This window comes from Rhipicephalus microplus, chromosome X (assembly GCF_043290135.1).
Source record: "Rhipicephalus microplus isolate Deutch F79 chromosome X, USDA_Rmic, whole genome shotgun sequence".
NCBI lineage: Eukaryota > Metazoa > Arthropoda > Arachnida > Ixodida > Ixodidae > Rhipicephalus > Rhipicephalus microplus.
The window spans coordinates 505,187,905-505,209,000 of NC_134710.1; the positions used below are offsets into that span (position 1 = coordinate 505,187,905).

The window sequence follows — 21,096 nt, forward strand, 5'->3', positions numbered from 1 at the left end:
TGACACAATAATATTGAGATCTAACAGACAGTAATGCCAAGAAAGGTACAGGGGAAGTTATTAGGACTAATATAATGTAAAAATAAAGAAAAGTGGGTTAGAAAATAACCAACCGTGAGCTGGAATCAAACCTACGACCTTTGAACAACGCGTTCGATGCTCTAACCACTGCGCTATCACAGCGGCTTTCTGTCTATCCAGTTTTTTTTGTTTATATGTGCATTTAGAAGTAAGAGTGGGCGTCAGCGCCATTTATAAGCCAAGAGACGAGTGTGAAACACCCTTTTATGCGCATATGTGGCATCACGTAGCACGTGAACTTATTACGAGTGGGCAGCTGAATATTAGTCCCTCGTATACAACCTAATGACACCAAGTCTCCCATTACGAGACCATTGTTAATGAATAAGGGAAAGAAGTGTATACCTAAGGGCTCGTTTTTCCGTGTTTTGACACAATATTAATGAGATCTAACAGACAGTAATGCCGATGAATGTACAGGGGAAGTTATTTGAACCAATGGAATGTATATAAGAAAGAAAAGTTGGTGAAAACTTTAACATGCCGTAAGCAGGAATCGAACCTACGACCTTCGAATAACGCGTTGGATGCTCTAACTGCTAAGCTATCTCAGCAGCCTTCCTTCCATTCACTTTTTTGGGTTTATATGTGAATTTGGAAGTAGGAGTGTCCGTCAGCGCCATCTCTAAGCTAATCGTCGAATGTGAAACACCCTTTTATGCGCATATGTGGCGTCACGTAGCACGTGAACCTATTACGAGCAGGCAGCTGAATAATAGTCCCTCGTGTAAAACCTAGTGACACCAAGTCTGCCAGTACGAGACCCTCGTTAATGAATAAGAGAAAGAAGTGCATACCTAAGGGCTCGTTTTTCCGAGATTTGACACATTATTAATGAGATCTAACCGACAGTGATGCCAAGAAAGGCGCAAGGAAAGTTATTAGGACCAATAGAATGTAAAAAGAAAGAAAAGTGGGTTAGAAAATAACCAACCGTGAGCAGGAATCAAACCTAAGACCTTTGAACAACGCGTTCGATGCTCTAACCACTGAGCTATCATAGCGGCTTTCCCTCCATCCAGTTTTTTTTTGTTTATATGTGCATTTAGAAGTAAGAGTGGCCGTCAGCGCCATCTATTAGCCAAGAGACGAGTATGAAACACCCTTTTATGCGCATGTTTGACATCACGTAGCACATGAACTTAATACGAGCGGGCAGCTGAATAATAGTCCCTACTATACAACCTAATGACACCAAGTCTCCCAGTACGAAACCATCGTTAATGAATGAGGGAAAGAATTGTATACCTAAGGGCTCGTTTTTCCGTGTTTTGACATTATAATAATGAGATCTAACAGACAGTAATGCCAAAAAATGTACTGGGGAAGTTATTAGAACCAATTGAATGTAAATAAGAAAGAGAAGTGGGTGAAAAAATTACCAGCCGTGAGCAGGAATAGAACCTACGTCCTTCAAATAACGCGTTCGATTCTCTAATCACTGAGCTATCACAGCAGACTTCTCCCCATCTACTTTTTTGTGTTTATATGTGGATTTAGAAGTAGGAGTGTCTGTCAGCGCTATCTGTAAGCCAAAGACAAGTGTGAAACACTCTTTCATGCGCATATGTGTGACGTAGCACGTGAACTTATTACGAATAGGCAGCTGATTAGTAGTCCTTCGTATACAACCTAATGACATCAAGTCTGCCAGTACGAGACCCTCGTTAATGAATAAGAGAATCAGTGTATACCTAAGGGCTCGTTTTTCCGTGTTTTGACACAATATAATAAGATCTAACAGACAGTAATGCCAAGAAATGTACAGGGGAAGGTATTAAAACCAATGGAATGTAAATAAGAAAGAAAAGTGGGTGAAAAAGTAACCAGCCGTGAGCAGGAATCGAACCTACGACCTTTGAATAGCACGTTGGATGCTCTAACCACTGAGCTATCACAGCGGCCTTTCTTCCATCCACTTATTTTGGTTTATGTGTGAATTAAGAAGTAAGAGTGGCCATCAGCGCCATCTATAAGCCAAGAGACGAGTGTGAAACACTCTTTTATGCGCAGATGTGGCGTCACGTAGCACGTGAACTTATTACGAGCGGGCAGCTGATTAATAGTACCTCGTATACAACCTCTTCACACCAAGTCTTCTAGTACCAGACCCTCGTTAATGAATAAGAGAAAGAAGTGTATACCTAAGGGCTTGTTTTGCCGTGTTTTGACACAATAATAATGAGTTCTAAGAGAAAGTAATGCTAAGGAATGTACTGAGGAAGTTATTAGAACCAAGGGAATGTAAACAAGAAAGAAAAGTGGGTGATAAAATAACCAGCTGTGTGCAGGAATCGAACCTATGACCTTCGAATAACGCGTTGGATGCTCTAACCACTGATCTATCACAGCGGCCTTCCCTCCACCCACTTTTTTGGGTTTGTATGTGAATTTTGAAGTAGAGGTGTCCGTCAGCGCCATCTATAGGCCAATGACAAGTGTGAAACACTCTTTTATGCGCATATGTAGCATCACGTAGCACATGAACTTATTACGAGTGGGCAGATGATTAATAGTCCCTCGTATACCACCTAATGACACCAAGTCTGCCAGTACGAGACCCTCGTTAATGAATAAGGGAAAGAAATGTATACCTAAGGGCTCGTTTTTCCTAGTTTTGACACAATAATAATAAGATATAACAGACAGTAATGCCAAGGAATGTACAGGGGAAGTTACTAGAACCAATGGAATATACATGAGAAAAAAAAGTTGGTGAAAAATTAACATGCCGTGAGCAGAAACTGAACCTACGACCTTCGAATAACGCGTTTGACACTCTAAACACTGAGCTATCTCAGCGGCCTTGCCTCCGTTCAGTTTTTTGGGTTTATATGCGAATTGAGAAGTAGGAGTATCCGTCAGTGCCATCTCTAAGCCAATCGTCGAATGTGAAACACTCTTTTATGCGCATATGTGGTGTCACGTAGCACAAGAACTTATTACGAGCGGGCAGCTGAATAATAGTCCCTCGTGTGAAACCTAGTGACACCAAGTCTGCCAGTACGAGACCCTCGTTAATGAATAAGAGAAAGAAGTGTATACCTGAGTGCTCGTTTTTCCGTGTTTTGACACAATAATAATGAGATCTAACAGACAGTAATGCCAAGGAAGGTACAGGAGAAGTTATTAGGACAAATGGAATGTAAATAAAAAAGAAAAGTGGGTGTAAAAATAAACAGCCGTAAGCAGGAATCGAACCTACGATCTTCAATAATGCGTTCAATGCTCTAACCACTGAGCTATCTCAGCGGCCTTCCCTCAATCCAGTTTTTTGGGGTTTATATGTGAATTTAGAAGTAGAGTGTCCGTCAGCGCCATCTCTAAGCCAAGCGACGAGTGTGAACCACTCTTTTAGGCGCATATGTGGCATCACGTAGCACGTGAACTTATTACGAGTGGGCAGATGATTAATAGTCCCTCGTATACCACCTAATGACACCAAGTCTGCCAGTACGAGACCCTCGGTAATGAATAAGGGAAAGAGGTGTATACCTAAGGGCTCGTTTTTCCGTGTTTTTACACAATATAATAAGATCTAACAGACAGTAATGCCAAGGAATGTACAGGGGAAATTATTAGAACCATTGGAATGTATATAAGAAAGAAAAGTGGGTGAAAAATTAACATGCCGTGAGCAGGAATCAAACCTACGACCTTCAAACAACGTGTTCGATGCTCTAACCACTAATGAGCTATCACGGCGGCCTTCCCTCCATCCACGTTTTTGGGTTTATATGTGAATTTAGAAGTAGGAGTGTCCGTCAGGGCCATCGATAAGCCAAGGGACGAGTGTAAAACACTCTTTTATGCGCATATGTGGTGTCACGTAGCACGAGAACTTATTACGAGCGGGCAGCTGAATAATAGTCCCTCGTGTGAAACCTAGTGACACCAAGTCTGCCAGTACGAGACCCTCGTTAATGAATAAGAGAAAGAAGTGTATACCTGAGTGCTCGTTTTTCCGTGTTTTGACACAATAATAATGAGATCTAACAGACAGTAATGCCAAGGAAGGTACAGGAGAAGTTATTAGAACAACGGGAATGTAAATAAAAAAGAAAAGTGGGTGAAAAAATAAACGGCCGTAAGCAGGAATCGAACCTACGACCTTTCAATATTGCGTTCAATGCTCTAACCACTGAGCTATCACAGCGGCCTTCCCTCAATCCTGTTTTTTGGGGTTTATATGTGAATTTAGAAGTAGCAGTGTCCGTCAGCGCCATCTATAAACCAAGGGACGAGTGTGAAACACTCTTTTATGCGCATGTCTGGCGTCACGTAGCACGTGAACTTATTACGAGCGGGCAGCTGCTCAATAGTCCTTCGTATACAACCTAATGACACCAAGTCTGCCAGTACGAGACCCTCGTTAATGAATAAGGGAAATCAGTGTATACCTAAGGGCTCCTTTTTCCCTCTTTTGACACAATAATAATGAGACCTAACAGACAGTAATTCCAAGGAATGTACAGGGGAAGTTATTAGAACCAATGAAAGAAGGAAAAGTGGGTGAAAAGTTAACCAGCCGTGAGCAGTAATCTAACCTGCAACCTTCGAATAACGCGTTCGATGCTCTAACCACTGAGCAATCACAGCGGCCTTCCCTCAATTCACTTATTTGGGTTTATATAAGAATTTTGAAGTAGAGGTGTCCGTCAGCGCCATCTCTAAGCCAATCGACGAGCGTGAAACACTCTTTTATGCTCATATGTGGTGTCACGTAGCACGTGAACTTATTACGAGCGGGCAGCTGCATAATAGTCCCTCGTATACAACCTAATGACACCAAGTCTGCCAGTACGAGACACTCGTTAATGAATAGGGAAAGAAGTGGATAGCTAAGGGTTCTTTTTTCCGTGTTTTAACACAACATTGATGAGATCTAACAGACAGTAATGGCAAGAAGTGTACAGGAAGAGTCATTAGAACCAATGTAGTGTAAATAAGAAAGAAAATTGGGCGTAAAAATAACGAGCCATGAGCACGAATAGAACCTACGACCTTCGAATAACGCGTTCGATTCTCTAACCATTGAGCTATCACAGCAGACTTCCCTCCATCCACTTTTTTGTGTTTATATGTGAATTTAGAAGTAGGAGTGTCCGTCAGCGCCATCTATAAGCCAAAGACAAGTGTGAAACACTCTTTTATGAGCATATGTGGCGTCACGTAGCACGTGAACTTATTACAAGCGGGCAGCTGCTTAATAGTCCTTCGTATACAATCTAATGACACCAAGTCTGCCAGTATGAGACCCTCGTTAATGAATAAGGGAAATCAGTGTACACCTAAGGGCTCGTTTTTCCGTGTTTTGACACATTAATAATGAGATCTAACAGACAGTAATGCCGAGGAATGTACAGGGTAAGTTATTAGAACCAATAGAATGTAAATAAGAAAGAAAAGTGGGTGAAAAATAACCAGCCATGAGCAAGAATCGAACCTACAACCTTCGAATAACGCGTTCGATGCTCTAACCACTGAGCTATCACAGCGGCCTTCCCTCCATCCGCTTTGTTGGGTTTTTATGTGAATTTTGAAGTAGAAGTGTCCGTCAGCGCCATCTATAAGCCAAAGACAAGTGTGAAACACTCTTTTATGCGCATATGTGGCGTCACGTAGCACGTGAACTTATTAAGAGCGGCCAGCTGATTAATAGTCCCTCGTATACAACCTAATGACACCAAGTCTGCCACTACGAGACCCTCGTTACAGAATAAGGGAGAGAAGAGTACACCTAAGGGTTCGTTTTTCCGTGCTTTAACACAATATTGATGAGATCTAACAGGCAGTAATGCCAAGGAATGTACAGGGGAAGTTATTAGAACCAATAGATTGTAAATAAGAAAGAAAAGTGGGAGAAACAATAACCAGCCGCGAGCAGGAATCGAGCCTACGACCTTCGAAAAACGCGTTGGATGCTCTAACCACTGAGCTATCTCAGCGGCCTTCCCTCCATTCACATTTTTGGGTTTATATGTGAATTTAGAAATAGGAGTGTTCGTCAGCGCCATCTCTAAGCCAATCGTCGAATGTGAAACACTCTTTTATGCGCATATGTGGCGTCACGTAGCACGTGAACCTATTACGAGCGGGCAGCTGATTAATAGTCCCTCGTGTAAAACCTAGTGACACCAAGTCTGCCAGTACGAGACCCTCGTTAATGAATAAGAGAAAGAGGTGCATACCTAAGGGCTCGTTTTTCCGAGATTTGACACAATAATAATGAGATCTAACAGACAGTATTTATTTATTTATTTATTAGAATACCCTCAGGGCCCGTAGGGCATTACAGAGGGGGTGGGTACAACATATATAACACACAAGAAAAAAAGACAAAATAAAGTAACAAGTATCAGATGCGCAAATCAGGAAGGCAACATAAGTCAACTAAAAATGTATAAGAATTCAAGCACATACAAGACAAAGATAGATAATGAAAACTGCGTATAGTTACAAGCATTTCTGAGAAATTGCAGTCTTGAATAACAAAGGGTCTGTTATTGATACAACGGAAGAGGGAAGGTGGTTCCAATCGGCGGCTATTTTCGGTAAGAAGGCTGCTGAAAATAATTTGGTGCGGCAAAACGGAATGGCAACCTTATGCTGATGATCAATACGCGATGAGTGGTATGACGGTTGTGAAATGAGGTCTCGCTTCATTGATGGATTGTGAAAAAATATTTTATGAAAAAAATGCAGTCGCGCCAGTTTCCTCCGGACAGTTAAATTGGGTAGGTCAAGGTTAGATTTCATTTCTGATATGCTAGCAGTACGGGAATAATTAGAACAAATGAACTGAACTGAGCGGTTCTGAACAGATTCTAACGCGTTAATTAAATTTTGCTGCACGGGATCCCATATAGCGGATGCGTACTCAAGCTTTGGGCGAATTAGTGATCGGTATAATAGAATTTTGAGGGACAGCGGAGCACGAGAAAAGTTGCGGCGTAAGTATCCTAGCGTTCGGTTAGCGTTATTACAGATGTAGGTAACATGCGTGTGCCAAGATAGATTGTTGGTAATGTAAACGCTGAGGTACTTATATGAAGAGACATGCTGGAGGGGAACGGCGTTAATTCTGTAGGTACAGGGGGGAGAAATAGATCGCCGGGTTATTGACATGCATTTAGATTTGTTAGAGTTAAGAGTCATAAGCCATTTATTGCACCAGGTTGAGACCGTGTCAAGGTCTGACTGTAGAAATTGGTTATCATATTCATTGTTTATTTCGCGGTAAATTACACAATCATCTGCAAATAACCTTATAGCAGAGTTAATGCTGTCTGGGAGATCATTAATATATATAAAAAAGAGTAAAGGGCCTAATGCGGAACCTTGGGGTACGCCGGATGTTACTTTAGAAAGAGGTGAGTTATAGCCATTAGTTGTTACAAACTGAGTGCGATTAGTCAGAAAGCATTCAATCCATTTAAGAATGTTCGGGTCAATGTTTAAGGTACTAATTTTCAGGAGGAGTAATTGGTGAGGTACTTTATCGAAAGCTTTTTGAAAGTCAAGAAAAATGCAATGCACAAGTGAGCCGCGATCTAAAGCCGATGCTATGTCATTAGTAAAATAAAGAAGTTGGGTTTCACATGAGTAACTTTTTCGGAATCCATGCTGTTAGGGAGTAAAAAAAGAATTTGATTCTAGGAATGAGACAAGGTTGGAGTAAATTATATGTTCTAACATCTTAAAAGGAACACTGGTTAGGGAAATTGGTCTGTAATTGAGAGGAGACTGTGTGTTACCAGATTTGTGCAGAGGGACCACCTTCCCCACCTTCCAGTCAAGCGGCAAAGTGGAGGTCTGAATAGATTGCGAAAAGATTAAGGACAAGTAAATTGATGAATACAATGCAGTGTTTTTTAGAAACTTTGAGTTGATTTCATCTACGCCACAAGGAGAGGATAACTTAAGCTTGTGAATTAAATTTTGCACTCCAAATGCATCAACGGTAACAGGATACATGGGTAAAAAATCACGACTAGGCATTTGCGGCAACGCAGAAGCAGAACAACTTGAAAAAGAAGTAACAAAAAAATCATTTAATGCAATGCAACACTCTTCACAGCGAACTGGCTGCCCGTCTGAGTTCGTAAGCGAAATGTTTTTCTTTTCCCTAGGTTTAACAGTTTTCCAAAACTTAGAAGGGTTGGTTACAAGAATTGAGGGAAGGGTATTATTAAGAAAAACGCGCTTGGCTTCCTTGATAGCTGCTCTGTATTCGGAAAGGACAGATTTGTACACGTGCCACCGGGCTAACGAATTAGTCTGCTTTGCCTGACGGAACAACCGTTTCTTTTTATTCCGCAATTTTTTTAAGTCAGTTGAGAACCAAGGGGGGCGTTGGCGACCCTTGAAAACGTATGTGGGAATGTATCGCGTGATTAAAGATTCAACTTTCATTTTGAACAAGTTCCAGTTTTGTTGAACGCTGCGATCAAAGAAGCCATTAGCAAAGCTCTCAAAATTCGATTCGAGTTCACTGTTGATTGAGTCATAATCGCCGCGTGAGTAGTCTCTTATTGTTTTCCAATTGTTTGACCGACGCCTTGAAGAACCTGTTAGATTGAAGTGCACGAAACAATGGTCACTTATGCCTGGGATATATGAAATAGAATGGACAAGGTCAGGTACAGTGGTGAGAATCAGATCAAGAACATTTGATGAATTGGGGCCCATTCTTGTTGGTTGCGTTACGAGTTGGGTAAGGTTAAAATCTTCGCACAGTTCCACGAAATGTAAACTGTCGGCTGAAAGTGAGCTTAATGAACAGGAAGGAAGTGACCAGTTTATTTTCGGGTAGTTAAAATCGCCTAGAATAAAAACAGGTGTATGCTGGTGCCTTTTGACAATATCATTCAAAGCATCATGCAGTTGCTCGCAAAAAACTGGCGTCGCACTCGGAGGGCGGTAACAGCCACAAAATATGACATTTTGATAGTTGACATGGAGGGAAACACAGACAAATTCTAAAGGTGATGCTATTACTATATGGCTAGAAACTATATAATCAGCTACGGCTATAAGTACACCACCTCCTGGCGATTCTTCTCTTTCACATCTGTAAATGGTATAATTATTTTCACAATCGAACAGCTCCACACTTGCAATGTTAGGGGTAAGCCAGGTTTCCGTTAACACTACAACATCGGCGGCGCAGTCATCAAAAATTGAAGATAATGCATCCCGTTTGTTAAGAACACTTCGTACGTTAGAATATAAAACTGAGTAGTTACGATAAGTAGCCGAGGGGTGAACTTTGTTAGGATAAGAGCGTATCTTCGTCGGCATGGGTAGCGGAGGACGAAGCTTCTGATGAGTTCTGCGCATTTGTATGCAGCTCACAAACGCTGTCGGTCACCGGAGAGTACACAAAGCACTTTTTGTTGATGTAAAGCTTATTGTACTTGACGGTATACTTCTCGCCACTCGCCCTGCCGAATTCAAAAAGCTTCTTGCGCACGCTTCTTGTTGCGCGGCAGAAATCCTCGCTGATTGACACATGAGACTCGCGAAAACTACTTCTAGACTGCAGTATGCTTTCTCGGAACTTAAAAGAAGCAAATTTTACGATCACTGGTCGAGATTTGCCAACTACGAATCTGCCTAGCCTGTGCGCGTGGGATATGCGGTCGTCGCTACTTCCCAAGTTTAGCTTCAGAGTTTCATTGAGGATTTGGCAAATTTTTTCTTCTGATTGCGCCCATGTTTCCGAATCGCAATCTTCTATTCCATAAAAAATCAAGTTTTCTCGGCGAGAACGATCTTCAAGTTCGTCAAGGCGCTTGTTAACCGAAAGTACCTCCGGTACCCGTTGACGATTCGGCTCGCTGTCTGAGACCCGGACACATTCCTCAACTGCGCATAATCGGTTGTCTAATTCTGCCACTTTTTGTTCAAGAGACACTTGCGCTTCTCTAACTTCGTTAATGGATTCCATAAGTTTTTCGTGTTTTGCGTCTATCTTAAAGTGCAGCCCCTTAATCAACGAGATTAACTCGTTGTATTGCTTCCCCGTATCTTCTTTTAACGGGCCCGGGTTTTCCTCAACATCGCCGGACATAGCCAGAAGCCTAACGACATGAACACACTCACAAATGGACATAAGCAAAACTTGTGGGCATGGAAGCATCAGCAAACAAACGTTGTTTGTTTTTTTAACATAGAGGGAAACCGGTGAACTAACCTGCACAATATAACGGAAGGGTGTCAGATGCGTGTACATCTTTGCCGAAGTTCCATGCCCACTAAAGGGGCGGCCGAAGATCCAGCTCCTTATATAGCTGCCAGTTGATGAATCCGTCGATGCTGATAACTGTGGGGGGTCGAGCACCGGCAGGCATTCACGAACGCGCAAACCGGAAGGCTGGCAAGCGGGAAAGTCAGGTGATCGCATGGTTTGATTGAAGCGCGTGTACCCCTTGTACCTTTCTTGGCAGTAATGCCAAGAAAGGTACAAGGAAAGTTATTAGAACCAATAGAATATAAATAAGAAAGAAAAGTGGGTGAAAAAGTAACCAGCCGTGAGCAGGAATCGAACCTACGACCTTTGAATAGCACGTTGGATGCTCTAACTACTGAGCTATCACAGCGGCCTTCCCTCCATCCACTTATTTTGGTTTATATGTGAATTAAGAAGTAAGAGTGGCCATCAGCGCCATCTATAAGCCAAGAGACGAGTGTGGAACACCCTTTTATGCGCATTAGTGGCGTCACGTAGCACGTGAACTTATTACGTGCGGGCAGCTGATTAATATTCCTTCGTATACAACCTAATGACACCAATCTGCCAGTATGAGACCCTCGTTAATGAATAAGGGAAATCAGTGTACACCTAAGAGCTCGTTTTTCTGTGTTTTGACACATTAATTATGAGATCTAACAGACAGTAATGCCATAGAATGTACATGGGAAGTTATTAGAACCAATGGAATGTAAATAAGAAAGAAAAGTGGGTGAAAAATAACCAGCCGTGAGGAAGAATATAACCTACAATCTTCGAATAACGCGTTCGATGCTCTAACCACTGAGCTATCACAGCGGCCTTCCCTCCATCCGCTTTGTTGGGTTTTTATGTGAATTTTGAAGTAGAAGTGTCCGTCAGCGCCATCTCTAAGCCAATCGTCGAATGTGAAACACTCTTTTATGCGCATATGTGGCGTCTCGTAGCACGTGAACCTATTACGAGTGGGCAGCTGATTAATAGTCCCATGTGTAAAACCTAGTGACACCAAGTCTGCCAGTGCGAGACCCTCGTTAATGAATAAGGGAAATATGTGTATACCTAAGGGCTCGTTTTTCCGTGTTTTAACACAATATTGATGAGATCTAACAGAGAGTAATGCCAAGAAATGTACAGGGGAAGTTATAAGAACCAATAGATTGCAAATAAGAAAGATACGTGGGTGAAAAATAACCAATCGAACTATGACCTTCGAATAACGCGTTCGATTCTCTAATCACTGAGCTATCACAGCAGACTTCCCTCCATCCACTTTTTTGTGTTTATATGTGAAATTAGAAGTAGCAGTGTCCGTCAGCGCCATCTCTAAGCCAATCGACGAGCGTGAAACACTCTTTTATGCGCATATGTGGCGTCTCGTAGCACGTGAACCTATTACGAGTGGGCAGCTGAATAATAGTCCCACGTATACAACCTAATGACACCAAGTCTGCCAGTACGAGACACTCGTTATTGAATAAGGGAAAGAAGTGTACAGCTAAGGGTTCTTTTTTCCGTGTTTTAACACAATATTGATGACATCTAACAGACAGTAATGGCAAGAAGTGTACAGGGGAAGTTATTAGAACCAATAGATTGTAAATAAATAAGAAAAGTGGGAGAAACAATAACCAGCCGCGAGCAGGAATCGAGCCTACGACCTTCGAAAAAGGCGTATGATGCTCTAACCACTGAGCTTTCTCAGCGGCCTTCCCTCCATTCACATTTTTGGGTTTATATGTGAATTTAGAAATAGGAGTGTCCGTCAGCGCCATTTCTAAGCCAATCGTCGAATGTGAAACACTCTTTTATGCGCATATGTGGCGTCTCGTAGCACGTGAACCTATTACGAGCGGGCAGCTGAGTCCCTTGTGTAAAACCTAGTGACACCAAGTCTGCCAGTACGAGACCCTCGTTAATGAATAAGAGAAAGAAGTGCATACCTAAGAGCTCGTTTTTCCGAGTTTTGACACAATATTAATGAGATCTAACAGAAAGTATTGCAGAGAAATGTACAGGGAAAGTAATTAGGACCAATGGAATGTAAATAAGAAAGAAAAGTGCGTTAGAAAATAACCAACCGTGAGCAGGAATCAAACCTACGACCTTTGAACAACGCGTTCGATGCTCTAACCACTGAGCTATCACAGCGGCCTTCCCTCCATCCAGTTTTTTTTGTTTATATGTGCATTTAAAATAGGTGTGGCCGACAGCGCCATCTATAAGCCAAGAGACGAGTGTGAAACACACATTTATGCGCATATTTGGCGTCACGTAGCACGTGAACTTATTACGAGTGGGCAGGTGAATAATAGTCCCTCGTATACAACCTAATGACACCAAGTCTGCCAGTACGATACCATCGTTAATGAATAAGGGAAAAAAGTGTATACCCAAGGGTTCGTTTTTTCGTGTTTTGACACATTAATAATGAGATCTAACAAACAGTAATGCCAAGGAATGTACAGGAGAAATTATTAGAACCAATGGAATGTAAATAAGAAAGAAAAGTTGGAGAAAAATTAACTAGCCGTCAGCAGGAATCGAACCTGCGACCTTCGAATAACGCGTTGGATGCTCTAACCACTGCGCTATCACAGCGGCCTTCCATCCATCCACTTTTTTGGGTTTGTATGTGAATTTAGAAGTAGAGGTGTCCGTCAGCGCCATCTCTAAGCCAAATGTCGAATGTGACACACTCTTTAATGCGCATATGTGGCGTCACGTAGCACGTGAACCTATTACGAGCGGGCAGCTGATTATTAGTCCCTCGTGTAAAACCTGGTGACACCAAGTCTGCCAGTACGAGACCCTCGTTAATGAATAAGAGAAAGAAGTGCATACCTAAGGGCTCGTTTTTCCGAGATTTGACACAATAATATTGAGATCTAACAGACAGTAATGCCAAGAAAGGTACAGGGGAAGTTATTAGGACCAATAGAATGTAAAAAGAAAGAAAAGTGGGTTAGAAAATAACCAACCGTGAGCTGGAATCAAACCTACGACCTTTGAACAACGCGTTCGATGCTCTAACCACTGAGCTATCACACCGGCTTTCTGTCTATCCAGTTTTTTTTGTTTATATGTGCATTTAGAAGTAAGAGTAGCCGTCAGCGACATTCAAAAGCCAAGAGACGAGTGTGAAACACCCTTTTATGCGCATATGTGGCGTCACGTAGCACGTGAACTTATTACGAGTGGGCAGGTGAATAATAGTCCCTCGTATACAACCTAATGACACCAAGTCTGCCAGTACGATACCATCGTTAATGAATAAGGGAAAAAAGTGTATACCCAAGGGTTCGTTTTTTCGTGTTTTGACACATTAATAATGAGATATAACAGACAGTAATGCCGATGAATGTACAGGGGAAGTTATTTGAACCAATGGAATATATATAAGAAAGAAAAGCTGGTGAAAACTTTAACATGCCGTAAGCAGGAATCGAACCTACGACCTTCGAATAACGCGTTGGATGCTCTAACCGCTGAGCTATCTGAGCGGCCTTCCTTCCATTCACTTTTTTGGGTTTATATGTGAATTTAGAAGTAGGAGTGTCCGTCAGCGCCATCTCTAAGCCAATCGTCGAATGTGAAACACCCTTTTATGCGCATATGTGGCGTCACGTAGCACGTGAACCTATTACAAGCAGGCAGCTGATTAATAGTCCCTCGTGTAAAACCTAGTGACACCAAGTCTGCCAGTACGAGACCCTCGTTAATGAATAAGAGAGAGAAGTGCATACCTAAGGACTCGTTTTTCCGAGATTTGACACATCATTAATGAGATCTAACCGACAGTGATGCCAAGGAATGTACAGGGGAAGTTAATATCACCAATGGAATGTATATTAGAAAAAAAAGTGGGTGAAAAATTAACATGCCGTGAGCAGCAATCGAACCTACGACCTTCGAATAACGCGTTCGACACTCTAACCACTGAGCTATCTCAGCGGCCTTCCCTCCATTCAGTTTTTTGGGTTTATATGTGAATTTAGAAGTAGGAGTGTCCGTCAGCGCCATTTCTAAGCCGAACGACGCGTGTGAAACACTCTTTTATGCGCATATGTGGCGTCACGTAGCACGTGAACTTATTACGAGCGGGCAGCTGATTAATAGTCCCTCGTATAAAACCGAGTGACACCAAGTCTGCCAGTACGAGACCCTCATTAATGGATAAGGAAAATAAGTGTATACCTAAGGACTAGTTTTTCCGTGTTTTAACACAATATTGATGAAATCTAACAGAGAGTAATGCCAATACATGCACGGGGAAAGTATTAGAACCAATGGAATGTAAATAAGAAAGAAACGTGGGTGAAAAATAACTAACCGTGAGCAGGAATCGAACCTACGACCTTCGAATAACGCGTTCGATTCTCTAATCACTGAGCTATCACAGCAGACTTCCCTCCATCCTCTTTTTTGTGTTTATATGTGAATTTAGAAGTAGGAGTGTCCGTCAGCGCAATCAATAAGACAAAGTCAAGTGTGAAACACTCGTATTCGCATATGTGGTGTCCCGTAGCACGTGAACTTATTACGAGCGGGCAGCTGAATAATAGTCCTTTGTATACAACCTAATGACACCAAGTCGTCTAATACGAGACCCTCGTAAATGAATAGGGGAAAGAGGTGTGTACCTAAGGGCACATTTAGCCATGTTTTTACACAATAATAATGAGTTCTTAGAGACAGTAATGCTAAGGAATGTACTGGGGAAGTTATTAGAACCAAGAGAATGTAAACAAGAAAGAAAAGTGGGTGAAAAAATAACCAGCTGTGTGCAGGAATCGAACCTATGACCTTCGAAGAACGCGTTGGATGCTCTAACCACTGATCTATCACAGCGGCCTTCCCTCCACCCACTTTTTTGGGTTTGTATGTGAATTTTGAAGTAGAGGTGTCCATCAGCGCCATCTATAGGCCAATGACAAGTGTGAAACACTCTTTTATGTTCATATGTAGCATCATGTAGCACGTGAACTTATTACGAGTGGGCAGATGATTAATAGTCCCTCGTATACCACCTAATGACACCAAGTCTGCCAGTACGAGACCCTCGTTAATGAATAAGGGAAAGCAATGTATACCTAAGGGCTCGTTTTTCCGTGTTTTGACACAATAATAATAAGATATAACAGACAGTAATGCCAAGGAATGTATAGGGGAAGTTACTAGAACCAATGGAATGTACATGAGAAAAAAAAGTAGGTGAAAAATTAACATGCCGTGAGCAGGAACCGAACCTACGACCTTCGAATAACGCGTTTGACACTCTAACCACTGAGCTATCTCAGCGGCCTTCCCTCCGTTCAGTTTTTTGGGTTTATATGCGAATTGAGAAGTAGGAGTGTCCGTCAGCGCCCTCTCTAAGCCAAACGTCGAATCTGAAACACTCTTTTATGCGCATATGTGGTGTCACGTAGCACGAGAACTTATTACGAGCGGGCAGCTGAATAATAGTCCCTCGTGTGAAACCTAGTGAAACCAAGTCTGCCAGTACGAGACCCTCGTTAATGAATAAGAGAAAGAAGTGTATACCTGAGTGCTCGTTTTTCCGTGTTTTGACACATTAATAATGAGATCTAACAGACAGTAATGCCAAGGAAGGTACAGGACAAGGTATTAGGAGAAATATATTGTAAATAAAAAAGAAATGTGGGTAAAAAATAAACAGCCGTCAGCAGGAATCGAACCTACGACCTTTCAGTAATGCGTTCAATGCTCCAACCACTGAGCTATCACAGCGGCCTTCCCTCAATCCAGTTTTTTGGGGTTTATATGTGAATTTAGAAGTAGAGTGTCCGTCAGCGCCATCTCTAAGCCAAGCGACGAGTGTGAACCACTCTTTTAGGCGCATATGTGGCATCACGTAGCACGTGAACTTATTACGAGTGGGCAGATGATTAATAGTCCCTCGTATACCACCTAATGACACCAAGTCTGCCAGTACGAGACCCTCGTTAATGAATAAGGGAAAGAGGTGTATACCTAAGGGCTCGTTTTTCCGTGTTTTGACACAATATAATAAGATCTAACAGACAGTAATGCCAAGGAATGTACAGGGGAAATTATTAGAATCAATGGAATGTATATAAGAAAGAAAAGTGGGTGAAAAATTAACATGCCGTGAGCAGGAATCAAACCTACGACCTTCAAACAACGCGTTCGATGCTCTAAGCACTGATCTATCACAGCGGCATTCCTTCCATCAAATTTTTTGGGTTTATATGTAAATTTAGTCGTAGGAGTGTCCGTCAGCGCCATCTATAAACCAAGGGACGAGTGTAAAACACTCTTTTATGCGCATATGTGGCGTCACGTAGCACGTGAGCTTTATACGAGTGGGCAGATGATTAATAGTCCCTCGTATACCACCTAATGACACCAAGTCTGCTAGTACGAGACCCTCGTTAAAGAAAAGGGGAAAGAAGTGTATACCTAAGGGCTCGTTTTTCCGTGTTTTCACGCAATAATAATGACATCTAACAGACAGTAATGCCAAAGAATGTACAGGGGAAGTTATTAGAACCAATGGAATGTAAATAAGAAAAAAAAGGGGGTGAAAAAGTATCCAGCCGTGACCAGGAATCGAACCTACGACCTTTCAATAGCACGTTGGATTCTCTAACCACAGAGCTATCACAGCGGCCTTCCTTCCATCCACTTTTTGGGGTTTGTATGTAAATTTAGAAGTAGAGGTGTCCGTCAGCGCCATCAATAACCCGAACGACGAGTGTGAAACACTCTTTTATGCGCATATGTGGCGTCACGTAGCACGTGAGCTTTATACGAGTGGGCAGATGATTAATAGTCCCTCGTATACCACCTAATGACACCAAGTCTGCTAGTACGAGACCCTCGTTAAAGAAAAGGGGAAAGAAGTGTATACCTAAGGGCTCGTTTTTCCGTGTTTTGACAAAATAATAATGAGATCTAACTGACAGTAATGCTAAGGAATGTACAGGGGAAGTTATTAGAACCAATGGAATGTAAATAAGAAAGAAAAGTGGGTGACAAAATATCCAGCCGTGAGCAGAAATCGACCCTACGACCTTCGAATAACGCGTTCGATGCTCTGAGCACTGAGCTGTCACAGCGGCCTTCCCTCCATTCACTTTTTTGGGTTTATATGTGAATTTAGAAGTAGGAGTGTCCTTCAACGCCATCTCTAAGCCAATCGTCGATAGTGAAACACACATTGATGCGCATATGTGGCGTCACGTTGCACGTGAACTTATTAAGAGCGGGCAGCTGATTAATAGTCCCTCGTATACAACCTAATGACACCAAGTCTGCCAATACGAGACCCTCGATAATGAATAGGGGAAAGAGCTGTATACCTAAGGGCTTGTTTTGCCGTGTTTTGACACAATAATCATGAGATTTAACTGACAGTAATGCGAAGGAATTTAAATGGGAGGTTATTAGAACCAATGGAATATAAATAAGAAAAGTGAGTGAAAAAATAACCAGCCGTCAGCTGGAATCGAACCTACGACCTTCCAATAACGCGTTCGATGCTCTAACCAGTGAGCTATCACAGCGGCCTTCCCTCCATCCACTTTTTTAGGTTTATATGTGAATTTAGAATTAGGAGTGTCTGTCAGCGCCATCTATAGGCCAAGCGACGAGTGTGAAACTTTCTTTTATGTGTATTTGTGGCGTCGCATAGCACGTGAACTAATTACGAGCGGGCAGCCTATTTATAGTCCCTCGTATACCACCTAATGACACGACGTCTGCCAGTACGAGACCCTCGTTGATGAATAGGGAAAAGAGGTGTATACCTAAGGGCTTGTTTTGCCGTGTTTTGACACAATAATAATGAGATATAACAGACAGTAATGCCAAGGAATTTACAGGGAAAGTTATTAGAACCATTGGAAGTAAATAAGAAAGAAAAGTGGGTGTAAATTAACCAACCTTGAGCAGGAATCGAACCTACGACCTTCGAATAACGCGTTCGATTGTCTAATCACTGAGCTATTACAGCTTTTTTTCTTTATTGCCTGTCTTGGGTTCACGTAAACAATACACATATTAACAGATAATTACACAACACAATCCAAAACATTGTAAAAACCCTGGCTCAAATCTTGTGGCCACGCATCTGTTAAAATGTTTTTATCGTCGATAGTAATTCGACGCGCGGCAACCACTCTGGGGTGAATTCCTGCAACTTTTGTTTATCCACAAAATTTCTTATATATTCTTTGAATTACTGGGTGGGTGCTCGTGCATCTACATCAAAGTGCATGGCTGCCATCCTGGATTTCCAAATGCTATGAAGAGCCATAAGTATTATCATATCATATGGGGTATCGTCGTCACTTTGTATTTGCAAATAGTGGATGCCATGTGCATCAAGGGGGAAATCTTTTTTGATCGTGCGCTGGAGCACGTCCCGAAGACAGACAGCATCCCAGCAGTCAAGGAATACAGGCTCAATGGTCTCCTTCTTTATGCATATTACGCAATGGGTGCCCCAAGGAACGTGAAACCCCTTTGCAGCCATCCAGGTTTTGACGTTCAGCGTACCGGTATGTAATTTAAAAAAGAAATTCTTAGCACATGGCGGTATTTTCATCGCCTTGACGCGCTTTAGTACAGTGTGGCCATGGCGTACATTGTAAAGAAACCGATACAAAGGCACTGGTAAAAACACATCACTTAGGTCCTTGTACAACTTTTTACGTCGGATTCGACTCAAGTATTCAAATGAAAACCGCACTGACAGAAACCTACAAGAAAGCACAACTTCGCGGAGAAAGCCATAAACGCCACCAGGTACGCTGCAGGTTGATACAACCATGTTAGGCAAGTGTTGCCCCAGGCGAAGTTGACAGACAGTGCGAAGGAATGGGTTGTTGGCGTCTCTAAGGAAGCAAAATCGATTGACTACCTGTCTGAAAAACAAATGCGACAAGCCCAGTCCTCCATTTCGCACACGAAGAAATAAATTGGTCCGACTTGATCTTTTCAAAGATGGTTCCCACACGAAGACAGCGAACACACGGTGAAATTTTTGAATGTTTACCGTTGAACACTGTAAGACTTGTAAGATATACCAAATTTTACTCACTAAGAGTATGTTGCAAATATTGGCTTTAGAAAACAGACCAATTCCAGCCATTCCACTCGTTCACTCTTTCCCGCAGGTTATCCACTTGGCTCCTCTAGTACGAATCGCTGTCTTTGTAGCATTCGAGGGGGGCACCCAAGTATTTCACCGGTGTCGTAACAAACCTTATGCTGGCAAAACTGTCTGGGGTTTCTGCCCAGTCACCGTGCTAAAAGCCAAGGCATTTTCCCCAGTTCACAGCGCTGCCACTTGCAGCACAGAAGTTAGTAACGCATTTGACAGCATCTGCTATGCTGTCAGGGTCCGCGCAAAAAACGGCAATATCGTCCGCATAAGCCAACAGCCGGACTTCAACCTCGTGCAGCTTAAACCCACGGACACAGTCATTCTCTATGACACTCAAACAAAAGGACTCTGTGTACAAACAAAACAATAGTGGTGAGAGAGGACAACCCTGACGGACCGAACGCTTGACTGGGATGCGCTTCCGCACCACCTTGTTAACGATTAGCCGCGTTGAGCAGTGTCGGTACGCCATGGCATCCCCCTCTTTGATTATTTTCCCTAAATTCACACCATCTAGGATGCACAGCAGAATTTCATGAGGCACCCTGTCGAAAGCCTTCTCGAGGTCGATTTGCAGCATTGCCACTCACGCACCAGTAGCGTCGCAACATTCGAGGATGCTCCGTGCTGCGTGTATATTAGTGAGGATAGTTCGACCTTTAATACCGCACGTCTGATGCGGCCCCACGAGCTCCGTAATGACTGTTTGTAACCTTTTGGCTAGGATTTTCTTGAATATTTTGTAATCTCCATTTGTGAGGCAGATTGGGCGGTAAGAAGTTACTCTGCACAGTGCAACGTGTCTTCCGATTCTGGTATAAGAACAGCGTGAGATGATGAAAAGGACGGGGGTAATATTTTCAGCTCGAATGCCTTGCCTCATTATAAACGTTGGCTAAGACTGGTGTTATTTCTAACTTGAAACGCTTATAAAAGGCGGAAGTCAGACCATAAGGGCCAGGTGATTTCCCCGGATGCATACTTTCAGTAGCATGTTAACCTCCTCTTCCGAAATGGGTTCTTCTAATATTTCTTTTGTATTATTGTCAAGCTTTAGCATCAGCAGTAAAAATCGTTTTTAAAGCGATCGACATCAACTGAGCTGGCGGTGAATAAACCATTGAAGTGCTCAAAGAAAGCACGCCCGATAACATCTGCGACATCGCTGAGTTCACCCTCGTGTTCAATTTCTGTTATCTGATTACGTCGCGCATGCCACTTTTCTGAGTTCAACGCCCTTTTTGAAGGTGCTTCTGCCATTATCAGTCGCTCGGCTCTTGCCCGAACTATAGCACTGCATTATCTTTCGACATCGAACCGCTCAATTTTACATTTCAATGCGCGAATATCTTCAATAAACATGCCGGGCATTCTACATTCTTCGAGGAGCAATTTTTCCAGGTTTCTGCGCATGTGCTTTTCTTCTGCTCCTTTTTCTCTGCTTATTGCGCTCGAGCGCTCCAAAGCCTTCAAATTAACGACATGCTTGAAGTTCTCCCATTTTTCTCTAAACGTCTTTTTACTGCGAACTTTCATTTCTTCAACTTCCGTCATTACTTCCTCCATAAATTTTTCATCACTCAGATGATTTGAATTCAATTTTAATGGTTGCCACTTGAAGGCCCTT

At 42.4% G+C, this 21,096-nt stretch overlaps 1 protein-coding gene and 1 non-coding gene across 2 annotated transcripts in view; both read right to left on the minus strand.

Moving 5' to 3' along the window:
- LOC119161633 (frequenin-1) overlaps positions 1-21,096 on the minus strand; it is a 1,172,367-nt gene that overhangs the window by 700,254 nt on the left and 451,017 nt on the right. The window lies entirely within an intron of this gene.
- On the minus strand, positions 4,165-4,237 carry TRNAL-CAA (transfer RNA leucine (anticodon CAA)). The gene has a single exon. It is a non-coding gene; the product is annotated as a tRNA-Leu (tRNA).